We start from the raw sequence: 8,452 nt of genomic DNA on the forward strand, positions 1-8,452 counted from the left end.
CCCTGGTAGCTGAAGATACAGACTTCTCATCTTCTAGCAGATGATGCCTTTAACTGAGTTATTTTGCAGAAGAGGGATGCTCACAAGATTAAAAAATATAGTTAGAAATTAGTTAGGTTTGAGTGTCCTTTGGTGATTTAGAGTCAGAGACCTTCTCATGACTTCCTTAACATCCGTAACACTGTCTCTTGATTGTGGGTTTGGCTTCTGGCTTTGTCCAGCAAAGCCGAGGACAGCAGAAAAAGATTACTCAAGACTCTATGTAAGTCAAGAGAACTGAGAGGGAGGCTACGGGAAGTCTCCCTGAGCTGCTCTCAAGCTCCTCCATTTATTAAGCATACGTTTAGGGAAACATTGTGTAATATGTCAGGGGGCTATGTGCTAGTAAGAAAGTATAGAAAGCATGCAGAAAAACAAGTTAAGGCATTCCCAAGACTACAAAAGAGCAGATGAAGAAAGCAGGGTGGAAAACAAGATAAGATATTCCATATGATAACGTGGTCTGAGGAATTCATGAGCACAGGCAGGACCCAACCCCTAGATATACATTGACTAGATAAGCGAAGCATGGCCCGTTGTTTTCAGCAAGGCCAGAAAGCAGTGTTCTGCTTTGGAATGCATTCCCTATAATCTCCTAACCCAGGACATGGCTATTTGATTTCCCACGTAAGATGCCTTCCCGCCCCCCGCCCCAGATCTTCACACATCCTTCGCATAGCCTGTGTTTTAAGGTAGAATAGGAGTGCCAGAACTGAGCTACCTGGCCTACTACAATTTGATAAATTGTACACAATTTATATAATTGTACAATTTGATAAAGACCACAAGGCTTTACCAAGGGTCAGCAAATGAGACTGGAGAAGACATTCTAGAATAGCATGTTCTCTCTTTGTACCTTTTTAGGAGGTGTTGGGTAGAAATATGAATCCTGCTATGATTATTTTGCCTCTTGGTAGGAAGTGAGCCTTAGGACAAGACTCGTAGAAGACAGAGGAGACTAATTAAAAAATCCTGCTTGCTGGGATACCTGGGTGGCTCAGTAGTTTAATTGAGTGTAATTTAGGATCAGACCAGAGTAGTCAACTTTTGTCTCCACGAGAGTATTGTTTACAACTTGGCCATCCCCTGCCTATTAACTGTTTCCCTATTTCAACCAAGAAATTTTCACAGCATCCAACAACCCAAATGAACATTCAAATTTCATAATAAGCATAGACTACTTATGTACATGCAAGTTTGTTACAAATGAGGATAAACAATAAATTACCCATGACCACAGGGTTTGAGTGTGATCAATTTTTAAATTTTGTGTGAAAAGAAGTATTTAGAAGTTCTTTTTGAATTTGTTTATTTATCAGATTGGTGCTTGGGAAGAAAAAAATAAACATGCCAATAAAATTATTTTTCATCTATTAAATAGGGTGAGGAAATAAATATATAATAAATGAAAAAAAATTAAATCCACTTTCTTGGAACAACACATTTAAAACATTTAACATACAGTTAGAAACATATATATATATATATATATGTAGAGAGAGAGAGAGAGAGAGAGAGTTTGTTTAATGCTTAATGTTAAAGAAGACGCTCATATTTTTTAAAATGAATTTTTATGTTAAATACCAGATATCTTTTAGATAACTGACATTAATACTTTTTCTTTGCTTTTGTTACATCTATTGTGATTATTTACATGCAATGATTAAAAGTTAGCATAGCATAAACCCAGATCCAGTGTACCAGTATTTCCTAACTTGGTGAAAATATGAATCACTCAAAAAATGACTCACATATAATTATACATTCTTTGGCAAAATAAATATGTTCTTGGAAATTTCAAGAGGTTTTAAATAGGATTTCCATTATTTAATGAATCAAAATATATTGCATGCCAAAGTGTTAATTATGATATCATATTGTATCAAATTAGGATGCATCCAGAGTAGTGACAGGCAAACATTTTATGCAAAGAGATAAATAATAAATATCCTAGCTTTGTGATTCATAAGGTCTCTGTTGCAACTAAATGCTATTTCAGCCCTGAGTGCGGTCAGAGACAATAGGTAAATTAATGGGATTATTGTGTTCCATCAAAGCTTTACCTACAAAAAACAGGCTCTAGGTTGGATTTGATCCATAGTCCACTGTTTTGCTGACCTCTGATCTAGATTTTTAAAATATGTAGTTTCCTGATTCCTAATTAGACAGATGTATTCACTATTCCTTAAGTAACACATATTTATTTATTATGTACACTAATAATCAGCTTTGTGCAGTGGCAGTATCGTAGCCAATGAGGTTTATCCGAGGCGCGATTATTGCTAATTGAAAACTTTTCCCAACACTAATAATCTACATATATGTGTCAATATGATTTTCTAATATTTTTTGTAAAGTAAAAGTAATATCACAAAGGTTAATCAGAATGATCCTATTATCATCAAAAGTTAAGCCTGTCATTTATTTGGGACTAAACATATAAAGAAAGGAAAAATGGGGCACCTGGGTGGCTCAGTCGGTTAATTGTCTGACTTCAGCTCAGGACATGAACTTGCGGTTTTTGGGTACGAGCCCTGCGTGGGGTTCTGTGTAGAGAGCTCAGAACCTGGAGCCTGCTTCAGATTCTGTGTCTCCCTCTCCCTCTCTGCTCCTCCCCACTCATGCTGTGTCTCTCACGCTCACAAAAATAAATAAACATCACAAAATTAAAAAAGAAAAAAGAAAGGAAAAAATATTTTAGTGAATTCATGAAATCCATCTTTATGAGACTTCACATTTTTGTCAGAATTCTATTTCTAATAAATATTCTTGTGACATTTCATTTGATACTTTTAACAGTTCTAGGCTAGCATATATTAGCATAGTAAATGTTAATACAGCAAATGTGAATATATTTTAGGTCGGGTCTTAGAAAGTCTTATCTATTCACATGATCATCATGATGTTTTAACTTCAGTGTTTAATCATTATTATTAATGTCAACTTGTATAAAAATTTCTATAACGGAAATATACTTGGAGCATGCACTACCTTATCTTTTTATCTCACATTTGCCATCAAAACTGATCATATTAAAAAAAGCGATCCAGAGATAGCTGCAATAAGTGAAGAGCTTGGAAAGTGTTGCTTCATTATTACAATAAGAAAAAGCTTAATGGAGTGAAAATTAATCACTTTTCTTGGATTTATCAGAGTTAAGATAGCAGACCCAAACACGACCTTCTAACATGAAGAGACAGCAAATCTGAGAGTCACAGCCTAGGTCTCCTTATCTGGGGCCTCTGCTGCTCAAGCCATTACCCGGTAGGAACACTTGAATGGGAATTTTTATAAATTGTTGGAGGCTGACTGTATATTAGCATAAGACTGAGAGACTCCTGTGGGCATGGTCATGGTGGTGGGTTACTTCCAGAAAACTTACCAGGCTCTAAGGGTAATGAGTCAGGAAGGATTACAGGTGGCTCTGGCAAAGAGAGAAGAGAAGAGCCATTAGATTTCAATTAGCAATAATCGCGCTTTGGATAAACCTCATTGGCTACGATACTGCCACTGGGCAAAGCTTTAGGAGCCATTAGAAACCCCAAGACTGTTCTTCCATAACAAAGGACTACTCTCCATCCTTAAGAATTTCTCCGGAGTCCTATCTAACCTATGGGAATGCACTTCCTTAACTCTAGCCCCCTCTAGTCTTCAGGTTTCACCCCGGGGTTGGGGCAGGGGGGGGGGGGGCAGGGGGAGAAGCCAATAAACACTCGTGAAAGTCAGTTCAAGGATTCAGGCCAAGTGAAATACTGACATAAGACTACAGAATACTTCCCTTCCTCAGCATCCTGCCCTGGCAGCAACAGGGCTCCAGGTTAATAACAGTGGATTACAGATGAAAGGGTTGCAAGACAAAGACTCTAGCTAACAAAGTGCCTTTAGCAAATCTCAGAGACAACAGAGGAGACAAACAAGACAGGAGAGGGATTTGAAGCTTCTGGCACTTACACCTATGGCAAATATTAAACAAACAGAACTCTGAACCAGATTAGCATAAACCATTACACAAAGGCTTATTTACTCAATACATCGTGTCCAGATGTCAACAAAAGAATTACAAAGTATGCTAAAGGGTGAGGAAAAACACAGTCCAAGAGACAAGGCAAGCGTCAGGAACGGGCCAATATGAAACAGATGTTAAAATTAGCATACAGGGGCTTTAAAATAGCCATGATTAACACGTGATGGACACTAATGCAGAAAGTTGACACCATGGAAGTCGAGATGGGTGATGTCAGCAAACAGATGAAAACACTAAGAAAGAACTAAGATGGAATGTTAGAAAAGAAAGACACTGCAACAGGTAGAAGAATGTCTTTGATCATCTTCTCAATAGACCGGACACAGCTGAGAAAAAAATCAGTGAGCTGGAATACACGACCATAGAAACATCCCAAACTGAAATGCAGAGAGGAATAAGGAAGAAGAATAGGAAAAGGAATAAGAAAGAGAGGCAGAAAGAAATACAGAGAGACAGACAGAAAGAACAAAGGGGAAAAAAAAAATGAAGGAAAAGACAGTATCTAAGAGCTAAGGGACAATTTCAAAAGAATCAATGTGTGTGTGATTAGAATACCAAAAAGGGAAGAAATAAAATGCTATTTGGTTGTCTCCCAATGTAGTATGCATTAGAAATTATGAACCCACTGTGCATGATTACTAGAATTGAACAATTAAATAATTTTTTCCAGTGGAATCCAGATTTCTTTTTGTTCAAGTGGGAAGCTACAGATGACCAAGGAGAGAGGCCAGAATGTTCCATTTAACAATGGATCTCATTTGTGTACGTCACTATGAACTCGTCATGTGTAGTTTAATACAGTTATAGAGGTTAACATATAGACATATTTAAGGATCTGTGTATATACACCTTATACTATATGCACATATGTTTTCCTGTTCTGTCCGCTAAGACAGCCAAGAAGTCAAGACACTCAAGTAGCAATGAACACGCCTAGCTCCTAGATAATTCATTTCTAATTCTAATCTCCAACAAAATAAATCAGGGTTCCTTAGATAAACGGCTAATGTTAGGACGGGAGCAAGAAATATACAAGATCAGCCTGAGTATTTTGTAGTTTTAGAAAGTAAGAGAGTATACAACATACACACACACACACACACACACACACACTTCACAATGATTTGGGCATATTAAAGTCACCAACTGAAAAAACTCCTTATCAAGCAAACCGTAAGACACTCAACTATAGAGAACAAACTGAGGGTTGATGGAGGGAGGTGGGCAGGGGGATGGGCTAAATGGGTGATGAGTATGAAGGAGGGCACTTGTTATGATGAGCATTGTATGTTACATGTAAGTGATGAATCACTAAATTCTACTCCTGAAACCGATATTACACTATATACTAACTAAATAAAATTTAAATAAAAATCTGAAGACAGGGGCGCCTGGGTGGCTCAGTCGGTTGGGCGACCGACTTTGGCTCAGGTCATGATCTCGCAGTCGTGAGTTCGAGCCCCGCATCGGGCTCTGTGCTGACAGCTCAGAGCCTGGAGCCTGTTTCAGATTCTGTGTCTCCCTCTCTCTCTGACCCTCCCCTGTTCATGCTCTGTCTCTCTCTGTCTCAAAAATAAATAAAGGTAAAAAAAAATTTTTTTAAATCTGAAGACAAAAAAAAAAAAGAAAGAAAAGAAAAAGGAAAAGCTTCCTCACACCAAAGCTAGAAAAAGGAATACTGGATTATGACCCAAAGTATAAAATAAAGATCCATGAGTCCATAGTTTTATAAATAAAGATCCAAGTAAACGGGAGAGAAGAGACAAATCCCTCATGCTGAAGAATTTCAAATAATGTATGTGTTTACACTGGCTTCATGGTAGCTCAGCGTAATCCCCACTTATGGGTGGGCGGCACATACTGAGTTCTTTCCCGAAGGCGCAGGATGGAAAGAGTGAGAAAAACAACTTCAAGATGTATGCACCTGCGGGCGCCTGGGTGGCTCCGTTGGTTAAGCGGCCGACTTCGGCTCAGGTCCTGATCTTGCGGTTTGTGAGTTCAAGCCCCGCGTAGGGCTCTGTGCTGACAGCTCAGAGCCTGGAGCCTGCTTCGGATTCTGTGTCTCCCTGTCTCTCAGCCCCTCCCCTGCTCATGCTCTGTCTCTCTCTGTCTCTCAGTAATAAATAAATGTTAAAAAAAAACTTTTTTAAAAGAGGTATGCACCTGTCAAGCAGCACCTCGGCCAGGTGATCAAGAACAATATCAACACTGACAAGTTATATTAATATGGGTATACGCTTACCAGGGTAAATATACACCCTTGATATGATGTAATGAAAATAGCAGCTTACCTTTGTGGTCTTCCTCTGAGACACCCATAACCACCATCTAATCGTGAGAAACATACCAAATTCCAATAAAGAGGCATCCTGCAGCTTACTTCACCAGTACTCCTCAAAACTGTCAAGGTCATCACAAACAGAAGTCTGAAAAACTGTCATAACCAATAGGATCCTAAAGAAACATGACACCTGAATACAATGTGTTGCCCACGATGTGCTCCTAAGGCAGATAAAGGACATTAAATAAAAGCCACGGGAATATGAAAAAGTATAAATGTTAGTTAATGATTATGTAAATATTGGTTGCTTAATTGTAACAAGCATACCATACTAATGTAAGATGTTAGTAATAGAGAAATCAGGGTGTGGGGTTATGAGAACTCTCTACACAATCTTCATAATTCTTCTGTAAATCTAAAATAGCTCTAAAAAGTAAAAGGTATTATAAAAATCAAAGCATCAAATAATGTGCTTCATCATTAAGATTTAAGACGATTTAAAATGTTAAGGCAATTACATTCATAAATGTATCTCTTCAGGGTCATTTCTTAAAATTTTCTCTTTTAATGTTTATTTATTTTTGAAGAACAGAGAGAGCATGAGTGGGGAAAGAGCAGAGAGAGGGAGACACAGAATCTGAAAGCAGGCTCCAGGCTCTGAGCTGTCAGCACAGAGCCCGACGAGGGGCTCAAACTCATGAACCGTGAAATCATGACCTGAGCCGAAGCTGGACGCTTAACTGACTGAGCCACCCAGGCACGCCAGTATTCAGTGTCATTTCTTATCGTTACTTATGTGCTTGTCATGTTTGCTCACCAGTGATGCTCAGCTTAACATTATCCTCTTTGACATGCCCTCTCTCCTCATTAAAATAAAATGAGTCCCACAATTTAAAGCTGCCGCCAAAATGCTACTTAATGATATTGACAAGTGCCCTCAGTATGCTAATAACCTTCTCTTATATATCACTAACTTCCTCAAAATACATCCCAAGGATTTGTATTATTAACCGTAAAGTCTTACATTGCTCTCTGAACTACATGAATACAGGTGATGTTTATTTCTGTGCTTAAATGTTAGGCTGAGTACTGCTTTTACATCTCCCCATTAAACCTCCTGGTCTCACAAAGAGCAGATTTTGTAGTTTTTCTACAAAAATCAAACCAGCAGTAGTGAAAAACAGCTCTGTTTAATACCTAAATATATGTGTTTTTTCTCTTTTTTTGGAAGTATATTTATTTATTTTGAAAAAGGGACATCAGGGAGGGGCAGAGAGAGAGAGAGGGGAAGAGAGAAATCCAAGCAGGCTCCATGCTGTCAGCACAGAACCCACAAACTGTGAGATTGTGACCTGAGCTGAACCCAGGAGAATAAAGGGTTTTCAATGATTCTCCTTGTGTCTGAAAATATTGCTTGATATTTTAAGGATCTGATGGGGGCAATGTGATGGTGGTGATGATGGCTGTATTCTTGGGCCGGTGGTTGCGTGGATATTGGTAATCGTGGTGGTAGGTATTGTTTTGGAGTTGGTAGAGGAAATATGTGAAAAAAGGAGCAAAATTCCTACATGTTCTTGGGGCATGCAATCTAAAACTCACAAAGTATTGGCCTTGAAGGGAGGTGATGTGGTTGATGAGGCAGTTCTCAGAACATGATTGTTGGGTGTAGTTGCGTTGCAAACTTGGGCTCTGGAATTTCCTTAACAGCCATGCGTTGCTCTCAGTGTCCTTGGCCAACAATGGGCAATATGGCTATATAGTACAAGACTCATGTGTTCACATTTTCCAGGGACTCCCTTAGTACCATTTGGTCTATTTACTACTCCGGGACAAGACATTAGGGATTAAAAAATAAACATTGGGACAGTTTCCTCTAAGTACATTGACAGTTAACCTTTTTTAAGCTTAGCGTATGTATCTTGGAGGAGAGAGAGAGGGCTAGGATGCTCAGATGCTTATACGAAATGAAATTCCTCTCAGTCTAAAGCGTTTCACCAGGCGGTCACTAACTTGCAGGTGTGCAATACCACAGGATTCACAAACACTCGATTAAACAAATGTTAGGAAAATCCCTTGGCAATGTTACAGCTTTTCTACATCTGATGGGG

The 8,452-nt window shown here is 38.7% G+C and overlaps 2 pseudogenes; one reads left to right on the top strand and one right to left on the bottom strand.

Annotated features, from left to right (window-relative positions):
- The first annotated feature begins 2,264 nt into the window (after window positions 1-2,264).
- LOC125922289 (uncharacterized) lies at window positions 2,265-2,396 on the top strand (annotated as a pseudogene).
- Window positions 2,397-3,478: 1,082 nt separating this feature from the next.
- Window positions 3,479-3,561, bottom strand: LOC125922296 (uncharacterized; annotated as a pseudogene).
- Window positions 3,562-8,452: the final 4,891 nt, after the last annotated feature.

The sequence above is a fragment of the Panthera uncia genome, chromosome C2, assembly GCF_023721935.1.
Source record: "Panthera uncia isolate 11264 chromosome C2, Puncia_PCG_1.0, whole genome shotgun sequence".
Classification (NCBI taxonomy): Eukaryota; Metazoa; Chordata; class Mammalia; order Carnivora; family Felidae; genus Panthera; species Panthera uncia.